Genomic DNA, 20,456 nt, shown 5'->3' with positions numbered 1-20,456 from the left:
ATTTTTTTAAACCTTTTCCTTCCATCTTAGGATAAGTACTACGTATTGGTTTCTAAGATAGAAGAGATATAAGGGCTAGGTCACAGGAGTTAAAGTGACTTGTCCAGAGTCACATAACTAGGAAGTGTCTGAAGCCAGTTTTTGAACCCTGGACCTCCCATCTCTAGCACTGGCTCTCAATTCACTGAGCCATCTAGCTGTCTCCTTCCTTGAATCTTAAGCTTACTTTTCTTTTTTTCTTTCCCCCTTTATTTTATTTATTCCTTTTTAACATTCATTTTTTAAAATTACAAGTTTTAAATTCTCTTCCTCTCTCATCCCCTCCCACGCATTAAGAAAACAAACAATGTGATACCAATTATACCTGTGAGGCCATGCAAGACATTTTTTGATATAAGCTGTGTTGCAAAAGAAAGAAAACAAACAAACAAAACAACAGAAATAAAGTGACCAATAATATGCTTCAGCCTGCACTTGGAGTTAATCAGTTCTCTCTCTGGAGGTGGACAGCATTGTTTATCATGAGTTCAATGGAGCTAGTTGTTTTGGACCACTGTATTGATAAATGTAGCTACCTAGACACACTAGACATCAACAAATAGAGGAAACGATGATTTTCTTCTCTTTTTTATATTAGATTTTCAGTTGTTTGATCTGATCAGTGCTGCCATATGATTGCAAGATAAAGATCACAACAGTCTTTTAAGAACTGCAAAAGAGAGGGCAATGGCAAGGACCAAGGGAAGGGATAAGTAGGTTGCTATGTATGGTCAATGATAAACTTTAAGAACAGCATAATAAAATATGTTATCAGAGAAAAGACAGGAACAGAACATTGGGTGGTCACATGGTAAAGACAAGGGAGAAAGGATGGGCTGTGAGAGTGCCCCCCTGGTATTTACATAATGTCAGGGGAACGCAAGAAAGAACTTTCAGCATGTCAACTGGACACTCCATAGTGAATTTGTAGGAGGAATTAAGTGAGATTTGCACAGGAGGAGCAGGCATGGATAAGAAGTTAGCTTCACATTTGGAGGAAACAGTCTTATCAAAGGAATCAAAATTCCATTTTAACATATGAACATAAGAAAATAACCTTGAGAGAAATGCAGTTACTTTCCTTTTTAGAAGACAATCTGCTAAGGAAGTAGTTGCAAATAGCCCTTCTTTCTTTCTAAGGACAATCATCATGAACACCTAGTAAACTGATTTCATTTTGGAAGCATGAGCTTCCACTGCAACTGGAAAACATGATATCTTAAAGCTTCCAAAGAAAAATTATCGTTATGTCACTCACCATGGAAAATTAAGAGACCTGGAATCTGGTACAAAATCTGCAATTCAAGTCATCTCTTTAGGCTTCAATTTTACCTTGTCCATATCAGGGGATTGTTTAAAGATAGTCAGATCAACACAGATATCATAAGGAAATAATCTTTTAAGATTACTCAGTGGCCTAAAAGTTGAATTTTCAGGTTGGAAGGCTGTGAAGCAAAAACTCTCTGACTTTGTTGTTGACTCATTTCAGTTATGTTCAATTCTCTGTGATCCTATTTTTGAGTTTCTTGGCAAAGAGACTGGAGTATTTTTGCTGCCTCTCTAATCTAGCCTCTTACACAGCTGCCCAAGAGATATTCCCAAAGACACAGATTTGACTCCGTATTTCCATTGTTCAAAACACTCCAGTGACTCCTAATTAATTGCATCTAGGACAAAATAGAACCTTGTCATTTTTGTTTCCAAAATCTGCCATGATCTGGTTCCAGCCTACTTTCCCAGGTTTATTGCACACCTAGGCCCCTCTCAGCTCATCCAAACTACCCCATTTGCTAATCTTCACACATAATATTCTATCCTCAGTTTCCATACCATTGCACAAACTTGATATCCATGCCTTAAAAGACTTCCCTCTTGTCCTTTGTCTTTTAAAATATCCACATCTCTCAAACTTGAACTCCATTGCCATCTCATATCCAAAAATATTCCTTGGTGTCTTTATATAATGTAAGGAAATTTGTTCTCACTTTGTTTCAATCAAAGTACCTGCTTTGTACTCATACTTCATCAATATGCTTTGCCTGTTTGAAAGGAAAGTGGAGAGCTGAGCCCCATCCAAAACATCCATTTAAGGCAAGGGACCAGGTCAGCCATCTTACCATCTTTCACTGGAATGCACTCCTTTTGACTTCTCTAATCTGCTCCTGTCCTAGTAATTTCGATGCTTCTTCTCCCTATACCCTTTTTAAGTTCCTTTTGTATGTCACCTTTCCTCATTCGATTATTCTTTGATTATAATTTACCAAATTTGTATCCCCAGCACTGCATTGAGCCTGGCGAATAGTGCCTGGCAAAACTTCATAGATGCTTATTGACTATTTCTAAATATCTCCTCTTTTAATTTTAATTTGTTGCTAATTTTTCTGGGATGACAAAATGCTTGCTAGAATTGTATCTAGGAAAGGGATGAATGTTGGAGGGCATGTGGAAAAAATGGAAAAGAGATGCATTGTTGATGGAGTTGTGAACTGATCTAACCATTCTGGAGAGCAATTTGGAATTATGCATACCCTTTGATCAGGTAATACCACTACAGGTCTGTATCCTAAAGAGATAATAAAAAGGGGGAAAGTGCCTACTTGCACAAAAATATTTATGACAGCTCTTCTTTGGTGGCAAATAATTGGAAATTCAGGGAATGTCCATCAATTGGGGAATGGCTGAACAAATTGTGGTACATCCCGGTGATAGAATACTATAGAAATGATAAGCAGGATGATTTCAGAAAAAGCTCAAAAGACCTAATGAATCAATGTAGAGCAAAATAAGCAAAAACTGGGTGAACAATGTACACAGTAACAGCAATATCGTATGATGATCAACTGTGAAAAGGCTTAGCTATTCTCAGCAATACAATGATACAGGACAATTCTGAAGGGTTTATGACAAAGAATGCTATCTATCTCCAGAAGAACTGTTGGAGTGAGATGTAAATTTTATTTACAATTTTGTTTGGGATTTTTAATTTTATCAGAATATTCTCTTATAATAATGACCAATGCAGAAATATGTTTTGCATCATTATATATATATATGTATATATATATATATATATGCATATATAAAACCCAGATCAAACTGCTCACCATCTCCCAAAACAGTGGTGGAAGGAGCGAGGGAGATAATTTGGATCTTATAATTTTGGAAAACATACGTTGAAAATTGTTATTACATGTATCTGGGGAAACAAAATATCTTTGAATAAAAAATAGAATTGCATCTAAAATGAAGCTAAAATCGGGCTTGATAAAATGGTTGTTTTGAAACAGAATCTTGTTCCAATATGTGTTATATTAGGGCTAAATGAGAGCATAACAGAAATTTTACATTTGCCTATGTGAGATTTCATCTGTAAGAAACAGCAAGAATGTAGAAAATTGGGGCAGCTAGGTAATTCAATGGATAGAGAGCCAGATCCTTAGTCTGGAGATCCTGGGTTCAAATCTGACCTCAGATACTTCCTAGCTATGTAAATCCCAGGCAAATCACTTAATCCCAATTGCCCAGCCTTTACAGCTCTTCTTCCTTGGAATTGATACTTAGTACTGATTGGAAGACAGAGTGTATGGGTTAAAAAAAAAGAATGTAGGAAACCATTTCCAGTTGAACTGAGGTGTATAGGAATATATCACACACTTCTCAATTCTGCCAATGAATGCCTTTTTTCAAGGTAAAGTACCATATTTATTGTGTATCTTCTCATTTAGTAATCCACACTTATACACTTAAGTCACTCTTCCCCCACTTTCTGCCATTCCTCATGATCCAGAGTTGGGCTTGCAGAGGCTGAGTCCCTCCTCTCATCAGTACTGCTTTTTCCAGCCTGGATCCTGGTAAAGGCTTGGCAGCAGCCCAAAGACTCAGACACTATCACTATGTATGAACTGTGATATTTATGCATTTCTTAACTATTCAAGATATGTATATACATATCTATATATATAGATATTATATGCATATTCCTTGTGAAGAGACATTCTGAGGATAATTCAGTTTATTTCTTGGAAATTTTAATTTGTTTTGGAGGGTTTGAGTGGCCTAAAGGAAATGTTATTATTCTCTCAGATTAGAAGCATCCACTATTGGATGAGAAGGGAAGAGAAGAGCAAAATGGATGTTTGTCAGAGGAGTAACTAGTGGTGAGACCAGGTGAAATAGCAGTTATTGTACAGGAGAGGAATTCCAGTCACTGGTCTCTATTTCTCCTGCCTTCTCAGAGCACCAAGGTGCCCCTGGATAGAAATCCCATTACATTTAATATTATGTTTAATTGCTTACTTCTATGGATTTACTATATCATACTATTAATAAACGATACAGCCATCAATATATATTTTGTCTGAGTCTACAAGTTTGTGATTTGAGATTGGGAGAGGAAAAACTAGCCTGTTGGAAAAAAGAGTTTCCTGTTTTACTCTGGGGGATGACTAAAAGAAGGTTTTTCCATTTTTGACACTATTAGATAATAATTTCTAGCTTCCCTTCATACTCACATGGAGAAAATTTGTGAGACAAGCCAGTAGCAGATGGAGAAATGGGGAGTTCGTGGCTTTGTCTGCATAGACTAATAGCCTGACATGACACATCCATACAACTTTTATTAAATTTGCTGATGATGCAAATTCAGTAGGGATTGCTACCTAATACAATAGAGGAGAATCTGGATTCAAAAATATTTTGCCAGCCTATAAATGAAATAAAATACAATTTAATATACTTAAATATCAAGTTTTGTCCTTGCAGTTTTTAAAAATCAACTTCTCAAATAGTGGACAAGAAAAAGCCAGAATTTTTGCATGAAAACAACCTATTGATTTTTAGTTTATATTCATTATACATCATTAGATTACTATAATACAAACATAATTCTATTATTATTATTATAATTAGAGAGTGTGAATTTATAAGTAACAGAGCTTATGTTTTCCTAAGAGTAGAAGGAGGTAGGCAATGGACCCCCTTTATGTTGTCCTGGTCAGAACAGATACATCTTGGATACCACGTTTCAGGAAAGGCATAGCTAAGCTACATTATGTCTAGGAAACGGTAACAAGGAACTTGAGAGAACAAGGAAACATCCCATCTGTAGACCAGTTGAAGGAATATAGAGTGTTTAGCCTGGTTGGGGTGAGGGGGAAAGTAAGCCATACCTGTGTTTATGTATTTGAAGTACTATTAAGTAGAAAAGAGAACAGACTTGTTCTGCTGTGTTTCAGTAGGACGTAGAAAAATGGATGAAAATCATTGAGGCAGATTTAGACTTGGCATAAGTAAAATCTCTGAAATATTTCAAGCTATCTAAAAGCACAATGAGTGTAAGGTGTGGAGTCACCTTCAATGGAAATCTTCAGACACAGCTGAAACTTAGGGAGAGTATCAATGCGATTCTGATTTAGATCTACATTGGAAAATAATGACATCTGGGTTTTCAATCAGATCCTGAAGGCTTAGAGTGAGGAAAGGGAGAGAAGCCAGCTATTAAAATCAGTTTTAGAAATGCTGAACTTGAGATACAATGGCCTTACATAGGTAGAAATGCCCTTAAGGCAGATGGGCACCCAAATCAAAAGTTCAGAAGGAATATTAGGGCTGGTGGTAAGGACCGGGGATTCATATGCATAAAAGTGGAATTTGACATGAATGAAATCCTATAAGGAAAGAATATAGAAAAAAAGATGAGAAGATGCCCAAGGAGAGACACTGACCTATACCTACATCTACAATATGACCTTGTGAAGAACAAACAAAGGACACTGAGAAAGAATGCTTACAGGAGTAGGAAAGTCACAAGAATTTGGGTATGTTTGCACTCCTGGGGGAAAAAGAGTTCCCAGTAGTAAGGAGTGATCAGCTATGTCAGAAGCTACAGAGATTTTAAGGAGTATGAGGATTGACAAGCACTATTCAATGTGATGATTAAGAGTTTGTTGAACTTTGAGAAAGGACTCTCAGTAGAATGGTGGTGGAATAAACCAGATTGCAAGAGGCTGAGGAAGTTATGGCAAAGGGATGAAGTGGAAATACCAAGTATAAATAACATTTTCAAGAAGTTTAGAAGTAAAACTGAGAAAGGACATGATATAGATCAGAATTAGAGGGTAAAGAAATACTTTCTTAGGATTGGGGTGACAAAAGGAAGCAAAAGAAAAGAATTAGGGATAGAAGTGGAGAGAGGGAAAGGGAAAGAGAGAAAAAGAGAGCCAGATAAAGAGAAATAGAGGGAGAGAAAGAGAGAGACAGACAGAGAGAGAGAGAGAGAGAGAGAGAGAGAGAGAGAGAGAGAGAGAGAGAGAGAGAGAGAGAGAGAGAGAGAGAGCGCACAATTCTTGAAGCCCCATAAAATAGAGAAGGGAATGATATCAGTGTTAGGCAGAAAGTAGATTTGGTGTTGAACATAAATACTTCTGAGATTGAGACTAGAAGGGAAGAGGAAATTGAAAATAATGATGCTGGGAAATTTCAAATAATGGATGAGGAAGAGGATCTCATTTTCTTTCTACCTATCACAATTAGGTCTCAGGCAGTGTTGGAATAGGGGGATATCATATCAATAGAGCTTCATAAAGGTTGAACATCTAAATTCTGGATTATGGGCAAGAGTTGGCTGTGTTGCTCTAGGAATGATGTGAGTCTAGGAGAAAATCTAAAATTGGAACTCAATCCAAAGGAAAGGAATAGATGAAAAATAACTATCATTTGGCAAGATCTAAGCAGAATTCAAGAACTAGATACTAACTTTCACTGTCTCTTTCCTATATGGTTTACAAATACACCGACATTCAAATAGGTAAAAAGTTGTTTCAGGTGATGAAAGTCAATCACTGGATGATTAGGGTATGGGACAGAAAACTTAGTCACTATTAAGTTGAGGGTAATGCTTGCTACTTAGTCCCTGGAGAGCTAAGTCTTAGAAGAGGACCAGCAGCAAGAGTGACTCAATGTTGAAATATTAATATAGATCTCCTTATAAGGCCTCTCTTAAGCACTAGTCACAAGCATGTGGGGTTAACCTGTATCTATGGAAAAAAAGTAAACTTGTTTAAATCAGAAGAGATGGAGGCATGGGGCCATGAAGGTCATTATAATACCCAAGTATCAAGATTACCAAAAAATAAAATACATTAGGGTCCCAAGCTCTCAAAGATGTAAAAACAAAATATTTCTCATTTTACTGTCTTTTTTTCCATAAGGAAAGGCCCTGGTCTTATCCATTTCTAGCCTGGATAGAAGGGTCAAGTAATTATATAAAATGTGAAATTTAGTGCAGGTATGAAGAGGGAATGTAAAAAGATGAAAATTGAGGGGGTTTATCTGGTAAATTTGATCTCTGACACTGTTGCTGGACTCTGAGTTGGATAAGGGGCAAAAAGGCATAAACTAGAATGGTAGAGTAACTACTATATATGCTGCCTGTTGTTTAAAAAAGTATATCAAGAATTTGCTCTGGAGTTAGAGGAACTGTGTTCACATCTTACATATGATACTTAATACCTCTTTTACCTTAGGAATGCCTGATAGACACCCCCATCTCCCAAGGAACTAAGAACAGTTTGTTCCAACGATATTGAAGGCAGCAGAAGCAGGAATTGTGGATCCCCCCATTGAGGATGGTTAGACATAAAGAAATCAGGATCATTCACTGCATCTCAAGCCATCACTAGTTAACTTGATTTTTTCTTACCACTAGATTTTAATAACTCTGGAAATGAGGCTTACAACTTGTGCTCTACCTCACTTAAGTCCATTTTATGTTTGAGTTAAAAGACATCACCCTGTAACATAACTCTGGCCCTCTATGAGTACGAAAGACAACTATTTAAGCTTGAGCAAAAGGCAGCCAGGTGGTGAAGTGGATAGACTGCTAAGAATACTCATCTTCTTGAGATTAAATCTGGCCTCAGACACTTGCTTGTTGTGTGATCCTGAGTAAATCATTTAATCCTGTTTGCCTCAATTTACTCATCTATAAAATGAGCTGGAGAAGGAAATACCCAGTCAAACACCTCAATATCTGTCAAGAAAACCCAAAGGCTGTGATGAAGAGGCAGACATGACTGAAATATGACTGAACCATGACTAAACAACAATAACCTTAGGTAAATCCCTTAACCTTTCTGGACAACAGTTTCTTCAACTACAAAATAGGAAAACTGAACTAGATAATCTCTATGGTCATATCTTTCTCCAGACCTATGATGTTATATGTAAAATGTGGTACTATCTTCCCACAAAGTTAATGAATTATAGTCATATTTCCCCATATATGAAGTAAGGATGACTTGGGCTGAACTAACTGATCTTTTTGGGGGGCGGGGGGTAACCAATGGCACAAAACTTCAAGATGGCTGATCAATTAGGGTCTTAATCTGAGGTTGAACCAGAGAAATGCTAAGCACTGAACCCATGTCCCTGGTCTCATTTCCATCATTGCCTAACAAAATGAGTTCAGCAACCCTTCTATAGCAAGGAGAATAACATGCAATATGGAAAGAATTCTTCCCAAGAAAAACACAATTAGCCTGGCTTAGAGACTTTATGTTCTTTTTGTATGTATTTAGGCAATGGGCTTTCTTAACCTTTCTTTGTGTTATCATAAAGAAAACCTTCTGAAGTCTGGTGAAACCTATGGACTCCTCAGAATGATGTGCATAAATGCCTAAAGTAAAATACATATTAAATTAAGGGGAATTAAAAGAAAACCAATTATGTTGAAATACTATAATATAAATTGAACAAAAAAACTTTAGGGATGCCAGATGAAGATCCTGTGAGGTAAGATTCTCAGAAGTGTTTACCATCATAGCTGTACACAAATACCCCCCCCAAAAAAAAGCCATGAACTTAAAAGGCAGGAAGGGTGAATGAAGTCAGATCACAGACAATCCTTTAATTTAGCACAGATTAGAATATGCAATTAAGACACTATGAAATTTTCCTTTCAGTGAAGAAAGAAAGCTTTCTCTGGATCACAAATGTGAAAAGAAGAATTATGTCCTAATGCCGTTTGTGCAATATTAGGGGAAAAAGGGTTACTAGGAGACAAAGGCAATGGCTAGAAGATTTCCAGACTGTAGCAAGTGTGACTATGTGATGAGTTCCCTCTATTAAGCATTGTATAAAATGAGATGGGTTTGGCCATATAATACACTCTGCCAAGGACAGTTAGTTATCATATTAAAGTCATCTGGAAGAATAAATAGTGAAGAAAATTAGGGGAATTAATAAAAAATGGTGAAGGAATGTGACCTAGCAGTACCCTATATTAAACTGTATTATAAAGCAGTAATCATCAAAATAGTCTGGTACTGGCTAAGAAAAAGAATGTTAGATCAATGGCCTAGATTAGATATACAATATACAGGGGTAAATGACCTTAGCAACCTAGAGTTTGATAAACCCAAAGACTTCTAATTGTGGGAAAAGAACTCACTAACAAAAATTGCAGGGAAAACTGGAGAACGGTATGACAGAATCTAAGTATAGGCCAGTATTTCATAACCTATACCAAAATAAGGTCAAAATAGTTATATGATTTAGATATAAAGAGTAATAACATAAGTAAATTAGATAGAAAGCATTGCAAGATGTAAAATGAATAATTTTGATCATATTAAATTTAATTTTTATACAAACCTGACCATTCTAGAGGGCAATTTGCAACTATGCCCAAAAGGCTATAAAACAATGCACACCTTTTGATCCTATAATACCATTTTGGTCTGCAAACCAAAGAGATCATAAAAAAGGGTAAAGGACCTACTTGTACAAAAATATTCATAGCAGCCTTTTTTTGTGGTGACAAAGAACTGGAAATTGAGGAGCGACAAATGGGGAATGTCTGAACAAATTGTGGTATATGATGGTAGTAGAATCCTTCTTTACTATTAAGAAATGATGAGCAGGATGATTTTAGAAAAATCTGGAAAAACCTACATGAACTGATTCAAAGTGAAATAAGCAGAACCAAGAAAACATTGTACATAGTAATGGCAAAATTGTATGATGATCAACTGTGAAAGATTAACTCTTTACACCAATATAATGATCCAGGATAATTCTGAAGGATTTATGACAAAGAATACTATCCAGAGAAAGAACTCAGAGACAGATGCAGATCAAAGTATACTATTTTTCAGAGTAGTTTATTTGTGTTTTCATTTTGGAGTTTAGGTTTTACATGAGTATTCTCTTAAAACAATGACCAATGCAGAAGCATGTTTTCTTTAATAACACACGTATAACCCAGATTAAACTGCTTGAGAAAGGAGACAGAGACACAATTTGGATCTTATAGTTTTGGAAAACATACTTTGAAATTTTATATTACGTGTAATTGGGAAGATAAAATATCTTTTAAAAATGGATATTTTTGTAGTTTTGACACTTCACCTACAAAATATCTCATTAGTGGACTATCAAACAGCATGGCAATAAATTCTGGAAAAGTTAGTCAATCGTAAGTATTTATTAATCACTTAATATATGCCAGGAGAAGGTCTGGTGGCTTATAAAACTTGAAAAAAAAAAGTGTAAGAGGAACAAGTCAGAATGAGGAGAGATAAAAGGCAGGAAATGAAGCAGCAAGTTTAGTAGAGGGTTCAGATTTCATTGTCATGTCCATTGTCAGGCAATGACTTTGACTCCTTAAAACCATCACACCAGGCAATGTATATACCCCTTTCAGAATCATCCAACTTGAGAACCAAATTTAGTCCTATTAAAACAAGCTGAAATATACCCCTTCAATCTGTACCTTCTTATTTCCTGAGAACTGATGTACCCAGTCCAAAATTTAAAAATGCAGATTCATATAAATTAACAGAATGAAGACAAATCTAAACTTTGTAATTATTGTTTTTGTAATTTTATTTCACAACAGCAATGCAAGCATGATGAAGTAATGGCACAACACTTTTTATCCATAGAAAAACTGGGAAAAATATCGTTTCCACCAAACTCTCTTTAAAGGATATTTGCCAGTCAAATAAATTGTAGGAAGTACGGGTACTTGGACAAAGCAGGATAGAGAAAGACAAATACCTAACATATATGATAGGATAGCTTTACCTTCTTCAAAGAAGTTTTTTCCACAAGTTTAGACTCCTCAGGAAGATGCACTTGTAAGGAATGCCCAGCAAAATCCTGAAAGACAGAAAAGAAAGCATCAATGCTCCAAAAGCACAGCATCTGAAGTCTGGGGACTTGTGTTGGAATTCTTCTCTGTCTTTTAACACTACCACTCTGTTAGGCATACACTTTTATTTGATCCTATAACTTCATCTTTCTGCAGCTATTATCTCCGTTTTACAGATTAGGAAACATGAGACAAAATGAGTCTTTCCCTGGAGATATAGAAATATCTGAGACAAATTCCAATACCTGTTTCTCTGGACTCGAGTCCAGTTGCTATTATATCCCCATGCCACCAGGGACAATCCATTTCAACTCTCTTGTCCTCGGTTTCTTCATTTGTAAGAGGTAGGGCTTGAACTTGACTACTTCCAAATCTACAGCCTCCTAATTAATCTTTAACATAGTCTCCTGAGAAATGATGCATTTTTAAATAAATATTTTATTTCCCCCATTGCATGCAAAACAATTTTTAACATTAAAAAATGCTTTCAAAATTCTTTCCCTCCTCCTGTCCTGAAAAGTAAGCAAAATCTTCACTTACCCTAAAGAAAAATACATTTGGCATCTTAAAATTCCTTCCCCAACTATTGCATGAAATTCACACAGTTTCCCCACTAAAACCCAGCAACTTTCAAACCTTCAGAACCTGGAACCCACCTTCTGGCATGCTGGCAATGATCTCTTAATTGTCTAATTTAATGCATTTACCTTAATCCCTAATCTAAACAAAGAAACACACACAAACACACAAACTTTTCTCAGTAGATAATTCTCTTTCTGGATCTCTTCTGTAATCTAGGCTTTCCAGATGCTGTTCTCTAAACTCTAGGCTCTTTTTTTTTTTTCTTTACTGGCTGTCCCCAACTGGAATGCTTTCCCTTTTTACCTCCCGCAATTCAGTATATCCTTGGCTTTCTTTTAGACTCAGCTTAAACCTCACTTTCTGCAAGTCTTTCCCTCCCACTCTCTCTCCTCTGCTCTCCAGAGTCCCTCCCATTAGTACTGCATCTATGTGTGTACACAGTTGTTTATACGTCATTTCCCCCCGTTAGAATGTGTGCTATTTGAGAGTAGGGACTGTGTGTGTGTTGTTGTGTGTATGTGTTTCGTTGTTATGCCTATTATGCCTTTCTTTGCACTCCCAGTGCCAAGCACAGTTCCTGGCACATAGTAACTGCTCACTTGTAGGCGCCAGAGTAAGCATAAAGCTGTCGCAAACCCAGAAAAAGTTATAGGAATCAGGAGGGGATAGAGGTGGGGACTCCAGCAGCTCCCGAAAGTCTAGCGAGTAGGCAAAGAATCACCTGAGGATCCCCAGCTGATCCAATAAGAGATTCTCCCGGAGGTGCGTGGCCACTTAGCAAGTTTGTAACTGTCTATGTGCCTAAAGGCTTTCTCTTCCCCCTACCAGGTCCGATGCCTCCTAATTGGTGCAAACCAAGCTGTAACTTTACTGGGGGTAGGAGGGGGAAGGCGGGGGACAGCCCCTAGCTTCTCGAGGTGCTCAATAAGCCCCACCCAGCCCAGTGGGCAAAGGTCGGCTGCTCCGCCCCAGAAATGCGGTGACTCTGTAGCCTGGAGCTGTGCAGTCCCCTGGACTCAACCAGTCCCCTTCCCCAAAAAGCGCCGGCCAGGACCCTGCCCCAGCCACCCCTCCGCCTTCGACTTGCTCACCCAGGAGCAGCTGGACTCCGTGCTCCTCTCTCTGGTTAGCTCCCAGAAGTGCTGCGGAGGGGCTGGGAATTCTTGGCTCAGAAAAAGGAATGAGGAGTGTTTTCAAAGGGGAGGAAGTGAAGGAGGGAGGGAAAGTGGAGCAGATAGAGAAGGGAAACGAAAAAGCGGAATGCACCCTTAAACACTTTCCTAGGCTTCAGCTCAAAAGTAATTAGGGTCACTAGCACTCCTATCTCTAGGGGACAGCTGAGGAGTACAGGCTTCCAGGAAAGAGTGGGTGAGGCTGAAAAAAACAAAGCAGTAAATACCGCTCAGTGGAAATTGCAAGAGCGGGCCAATGGGGGGAGCCACTTCCTCTTGATGTTTGGAGACAGATCCGATGAGGCAAGTGCAGGACAAGTCACGCTGGGGACATGTCTTCTCTTGGAGCAGTTTTCAAGGGAGAGTTGGTGTGCGCTTCCCTCCTCACACTTTCGACAATTGCTTCTGGCACACACAGGTGGCTTGAACAGCCAGGCAGTAGTTCTTCCCACCCATAATGCCCACCCACTTTGGAGGAGGCCAAGCTGATCCAGAAGCAAGGGGGTGAGGGAAGAAGACACAAAAGCTGCAAGGGATTCCATATGTTGGCATTGGTAGGGGGAAAATCAGTATGTAATAATTAACCTTTGGTACTTCTGGGGGGAAAACAGCTTGAGTAGTTAAATAACAGTTTTCGCATCTCTCTTCAGTCCAGGGGAAGATGCATAATACCCTCATATAAAATCAATGGACTTTCATTAAGCATTGGTGCCACAAGAGTCAAGATTCTGAAGAACTTTGGTGATGCTCCATCCTGAACTTGGGGGAGAGTGAAGGGATGAAAGAATTCAGTTCTGGGAATTTCCACTTATTTGCATGCACATTATTCAACAATATAGACATGTACTCTTTAGACACATTTATATTTCTGGAGAAAAGTAATCTGTGACATTATTCAGATGTATAAATAAGATGTTTCTAAAGCAGAAAATTAAGGCAGAATTTCATGAAAATATACCACAATTCAAAGGGGACTGAGATGCCCTCTGGCACCTTCCCTAGACAAAGAGACTCACTCTCTCTGGGGTCAAGATATTTCCATTATTGCTCCTTTCTCTGGACTTAACATTGTCTAGCACATAGTAAATGCTTAATAATCATTAATTGATTCTCCTCCTTTTCCCAAATCCTCCTTTGGAGGAGTGAAAATAAATTACCAGCTCATATATATATATATATATATATATATATATATATATATATATATATATATATATATATATATATACTCACATATGTAAAGTATTTTGATGATGATATAGAATTGCAAAGGAAACAATTATATTAAAATAGTTCACATATATACATATGTATGTATGTAACACATGCATAGAACCACAGAAACTTTCCTTGGCTACTCGCTACATAATAGAAGCTGAACAGTACCTTTTCTGATGATTTAACATGTCCTTGATGAATTTAATTGTGATGATTGTTTTACTTGCTCATCCTTGTGATAATAGCCAAGGTTTTAAACTGGTGAATGAGATTTCTCTGGGCAAGAACTAATTCATATCTAGGAACTCCAAGTCTGTTAAGGCACTTGTTAGTCTAAGGGAAAATGTGAAGCTTGTTCTGTTCTTTCTCTGGACTTCATTTGCTGAGGGATATGCCAATAATCTAAAGATTGATGGCTTTTTCAAGAATTGAAGGAGATTATTTATGATAGTGAAAGCAATAAAAAAAAAAACCCAGGAAGAAATATGGTACCTGTTGTGATCATAGAAAAGTGGAAGTGGTAGGGGGATGAATAACTTTAAAATGTACCCTAGTAACCTTTTGACTGAAAATGAATGTGGGCTAAGGATGTTGTCTCTGCTGTGTAGTAGTGATGAACAGGCAGAGGCATATTTTGTGTGAAGAAAAGGACATAACAGAGAAGGGCTGCATAAAATGATGATTAGGAGGGATAGAATTAGAAGGTATCTAATATACCTTCCAGCTCTAGCCCTGACTCTTCCTTTTTATTATAGGGATAAAAGATATGGTATATATAGAAGAGAAATCAGAAAAGTTTGTTTTTTTTTTTGCTTATAATACACCAGGTGATACCCAGAGTGAATAAGATTATCTTCTGAAATTACCTTGGAACAGCAAAGAGAAATATTTCCCAATCTCACCCAAAGGAAAATGCCCCAATGGCACTGGGGAGATAAACTGGATATTATAACTATATGGAGTGGATTAGTGGAGAAGCTTTCTTTCCTGAAACAAGAAGGAAAAGGAAACTTCCTCTTTCCCAAACTCTTGTGCAAGTGCCACCCCTTAAACAGGAATTCAGCCTTAAGTCTTCATTATCTACCAATGAGAAGAGTTTTTATGAGGTGATTTAAACTTGAACCTTCCAGTTGCATCTTTATGATGTTCATTATGGATTTTAGCCACTGAGTATGATTATGAAGACTTGCATAGAAGCCTAGATATATAGGACAATGTAATATTCAATTAATCTAAATTAAATTAAAATTAAAAATCCAAAAATTAATATCCAACACTCCAAGCATTATATATTTAATAAGATTTATTAATAATCACTTGAAGTAAAGGAATAAAATAGCTTAAGAGGAGCTTTCCAGTCCACACAAATGGGAGAGAGACTGGGAAAGGGCGGAGTTACACGCAACTTTATTGATACAAATAATGTGGGAACAAAGAGAAAGGGATGCTGGGAAATGTAGTTCCAGGGTACAAAATTTTATTTACAATAACCCCCTGTGATCTTTTGGGAGACTAGTCACCCCAATGGATCATTTTAACATAACCAGCTTATAACTCTAAATATTTTTAACTAAAGGTATATATATATATAGTAGCAAAGCTTGTGGGAACAACAGCCATTTTTTAACTGTTAACTCCTGGCAAAAAGAGCCTAGAAAAAACCTAATGGGAAAAATGTTACAAATAATACTGTGGTCATCTGTGCTAGGAATAATTGCCATTTATTGCAGTTATTGTATCATTTATAATACAGTGGCAGGGATGATAGACAATGTCCTGGGGACATTAACCAATATGACTATGGGATGGACACAATTGCCAATGAATTATCTAGATGTAAATTACCTCTGGCAAATCATACCCCAAGTATATTTTGTGTTTGTGGTAGTGACTAACATCTTAAAGAATATCAAAGCTGCTGCTAACCAGATCTTCCCAAAGAAAACTGTACATGCATCTAGTCATAGATAATGGATTATAGACATTGCTTGGTCAGATTCCTATTATAACTGAGATGTGCCAAGAATACTTGCAGAGAAAACAAGGCATGGGGAAAGGAACTGAGGAGGAGACCGTGGATGTGACGAGACAGACTAATAAGGACAATGTAGTTATTAATGCCAATACTGGGACACCATTAGATGCAGTAGGGGGAAATGACCTTGCCAATAACATGCAGGCACCAATTAATGCATCTGCTAACAATCTTGCAATGCATCAAAGACTCAAAAGATTATGCCTTTGCATGATGTAGCTAAGGTCACTGATAACTGGCATTTTACATGCAAAGGTTCATAAGTCATTCACCACCCATGACTTAGAGTCTTTACATAAATGTATGCCTAAATTTTTATTAGAGCCTCATCTTGCCATTAAAGAGAGCATTTTGCCTCTATGAACCAGATTTTGATGATTTAGAAATTCTTTTATCTGAACTTTTTATACCCCAGGAACATAAACATTTTATTGAGCAAACTAGAAAAGATTCTTCACTCACGAGTGTGAACTTAGAAATTACTCCACCCTAATTAGACATATTTTAGGAGAAGATAAAGTTGTAAACTCCTGATTGAACAATGAAGGTACTTAACTCATACCTTATAATGAAGCTAAAACTTAAGCTAAGTCTATTTTTAGATCTAATAAAAAAGGGTGTTAAGTACCCATAAAGGTTAAATTAATCACAAAAAGGTCAAGTAACTCACAGAACGTTACGTAAGCTTAACAAAGAAGTGTGAAGTACCTCAGAAGATATAATCTAACCAGAGAAGGTGAGAACTAAAGAGTGGACAGTCCTGGAGAAAAATCTAATCAAAGAGGATGAGAACTAAAGAATAGTCAGTCCTGGAAAAAAGCACCTACTGTGATTGGTAGATGTGAAAATTTAGGGGAGGTGACATAAGAGAAAATTTCTTTAAAAGGAGACTAAAAAAAGTCAGTTCAGGCAATTCAGTTTGGAGTGCAATTAGATTCAGAGTTCAGTTCAGTGAGGACTGGAACTCAGCCTGGAGGATCCCCCTCAGACAGTTTCCTTGGAGATGGTCTCGTGGTGAGTGATAAGACTGACTCCCTTTCCCTTAGGCTCAGGGAGGCTACTTTGGCCAAGGCCTTTAACTATTGCCTGACTCAGCCTGAGCCAGAGCAGTTTAAATTAATTCTCTCTCTCTCTCTCTTTTCCTTAATTCCTTCTCTCTATATTAATTAAAATCACCACAATTTCCCAGCTGACTTGGGTATTTTATTATTTGGGAATTTTCCCTGGTGACCAATTATTTAGATTTCAAGTCACAAAGCTAAAATCATCCTTACACGAGCTGGCTAGAAGTTTTTGAGGATCTGGATTTTTCTAGTCCAAGATCAATGACTTATCTAAGAAAATACTGTGAAGACCTATTGCAGGGAATGAAGCAATTGTCAGAAATACCCAATGCATGGGGAAATTTTGACAGATTATCCCAAGGGGAAAAAAAAGAACACCCAAGCACATTTATTGATTACCTTATTAAAAAAAAAAACTGAGGGACTGTTAGGTTTTAAATCTGATTCAAAAGAATCAGAAGCATACATGAGGAGACAATTTCTCAAGGGCTATGATAAGCACTTGAGGAATTTCTTCAGGAACTATTGCCCTAAGTTTGACATCATCTCACTTAATGAACTTAGAGACACTCATACCTATATTCATGATAAACAAGTAGATCACGAAAAAGAAAAGAACGATCTAAAGAAAAAGCTCCAAGAGACCTCCGAAATATTAAGTCAGAAAGAAGATTAAGAACCTGGCTACAATTAAGACATTTAACAGACAAACCACACAGTATAGACACACACCCCAAAGTCAACTGAGGATGCAAAGAGATACCAGGACTTGCTTTTTGTATTCTTGTCAAGGTCACATAGTAAGAAACTGCCCGAAAAAACATCGCTATGAACAGGGCCAAAATAAGAGAGATGGGAAAGATCAAAATGCATATTACCAGGGAAAAGTATATAATAACAAAAACTATGGGATACAGGACTCTAATAGCAAGCAGTGTTGCTCTCATGGCAGACTTAGAGAACTGGAGACCCCAGACCTGAATTCGATGGAAGCAGCAATAGATTCTGGAGCAAAACCCAATTATTCAGAAGTTGTAGTGAGAAATAATCATTATAGTGCATGATGCCAGGCTCTAGCATTATCTAGTAAAAACTAGATGAATTTGGAGGGCACCCCAGGGAGAAAACATGAGAGAATAAACATAAAGGGAAAAGGGAGAGATGGTAGAAAGGAAAATGAAAACTTTAAAATTTTAGTGGTGGAGAAACAGATAGTTGGGCAAGATAAAAAGGGAAGCAACTTAAGCACAAAACAAAAGTCTAGAATTGAGGTGAAAAATGAAATTGCACAGATAATAGTAGACATGAAACAGGACATTTATGGTTCACAAAACATGGGCACATAATACTACATGGATAAAAGCAAGGAACAGATTAAATCGTTTTTTTGGAAAATTTTTTTAGCTTGCAGAATGGATCTAGACAGTGGAAAATCAAATGGGGTGAAGAATCTTTCAAACAGCAACTTAAGTATCCAGACCATTCTGACAAGGTAGCCAAATGAGACATTGTTACAAGAGACTTTGGAGCTGATACATTTATAATATCTAAGAGGGGAAAGAAAGGAAAAAGAGGGGAGAACTAACTTAAATCCAAAAGCCAAAGACTTTTACCCAGGAAATCCTACAACACTCAAATATACCAGTCCTGAGGATGGGTTTAGCACAGATCAATATCAAACTTCCAATGACTTTATATTCCCTGAACCAGAGACTGCAAAACAACATAAGGGAGTGGTAACAGAAGAGTCTTTGATAGAGAAACATCATCCAAGCAGTTCTCAAACTGAAATTTAACACAAACACAAACCTTTCCTCTGAAGAAGCTGTTAGCTCATAGACAGTAGTGGTCCAAAGTGATACAGAGCTAGTTAATAATAGTGGATTGAATAAGGGTGGAATAACTAAAGAGGGGGTGGTAGATTGCACTAAAACATCTACAAAACCTGAAACATCTACTAGTTATACAAGTGCATTACAAACCCCAGGGCAAGAAAGTTAAGATGATAATGGGAAACCTGTGCATGCAAACAACACAATAGCTAGTTTGCAATATGAGGCAGAAATATAGGAACCATATGTATGGATCAAAGTGGGATATCAAAATTAAAAGACTCTCATTGATACCGGACAAGATGGATCTGCATTGAAGTCATTCCCAGAAGATACAACCATAGAGGGAATGGTTTCTATGTCAACAGATTCATGAGAGGGAGTAGATAAACAAGAACCTGATCCAAAAGATATGGTAAAACCTGTGAACTCCAGTAACAATAGCAAATCTGCAGGGAGCAGTAAACCCACAAGAAACAATTTTGTCACTACAGAACTAAGAATTAGAGCATATTACTGGGCAACAACTAGAAAAAGAATTGGGAAATATAGAAATCAGTGATCAAGGGTCAGACTCAGACCCAGATAATACAGTACCAAATGGTACAATAATAGTTGACCCAAATAGTGATGAAGAACAGGAACCCTATGAGTACATCAAGCTCTATGATAAAGTTCACAAAATTTTAGATAAATGGGATACAAATTGGCATAGTGAACACCTGAACTCAGAACAAACAAGCTTTTCTGATTCTGATTCTGATGAAGCAATTAAAAACATAGGAAACTTTTTATCAGTAGAGGAAATACTGTATATTGTAGGAGTCAGTAGTTATAAAGAATTTTGTAAGAAATATGACTTAGAGGACAGTGATACTGAATTAGAAGTAATATGATAGAAAACTTGGTGCCAGGGCTGGTTTGAGTTCTATAGAGTAGCAAACAGCATGAAACCTTATAAGAACACAGACTGGTACTAGGCATAAGACCTGACACTTAATCCATGAAGTTACCTTAATCAAACCAGGAAAACCCCTAAGCCATAATGACAATTCCTGGTTGAAAAGAAAAACAAAACTGAGACGAGTCCATGAGCCCCCAAAAATATAGATGAGAAACATCCAAGATGCTATTGAAGCATCTTACCCAAACAAAAATTATTACATGAAACTGAAATAGAAGAATGACCAAGACAGATAGTATAAATTTGGATAATTGTGGAAGAGACATGCATGCTAAGGACAGAAGCTGTAGATGGGTCAGTTGTCAGTCAAATGAAGATTCCCTTAGGATTGTTACCGAGAAAAAGCAGTTTGGAGCCAAGCCAAGGGTGACTGATTTTCGGGGACTTGGCTGAGGGCT

At 37.2% G+C, this 20,456-nt stretch overlaps 1 protein-coding gene across 7 annotated transcripts in view; it reads right to left on the bottom strand.

Annotated features, from left to right (window-relative positions):
- Positions 1-13,367, bottom strand: part of PLSCR4 (phospholipid scramblase 4) — a 64,395-nt gene extending 51,028 nt beyond the window's left edge. The window contains exons 1-3 of one of the 7 annotated variants that reach the window (XM_007502077.3): positions 12,865-13,152; positions 11,437-11,598; positions 11,125-11,199 (exon numbers count right to left, since the gene is read on the bottom strand). The gene's annotated coding sequence lies outside the window, so the exon portion shown is untranslated. The other 6 variants (XM_007502076.2, XM_007502078.3, XM_007502083.3 and 3 more) reach the window with 6 other exon arrangements.
- Between the last annotated feature and the right edge of the window lie 7,089 nt (positions 13,368-20,456).

Source organism: Monodelphis domestica, chromosome 8 (assembly GCF_027887165.1).
Source record: "Monodelphis domestica isolate mMonDom1 chromosome 8, mMonDom1.pri, whole genome shotgun sequence".
Taxonomy (NCBI): domain Eukaryota; kingdom Metazoa; phylum Chordata; class Mammalia; order Didelphimorphia; family Didelphidae; genus Monodelphis; species Monodelphis domestica.
This window is presented reverse-complemented; position numbering and strand designations above follow the sequence as displayed.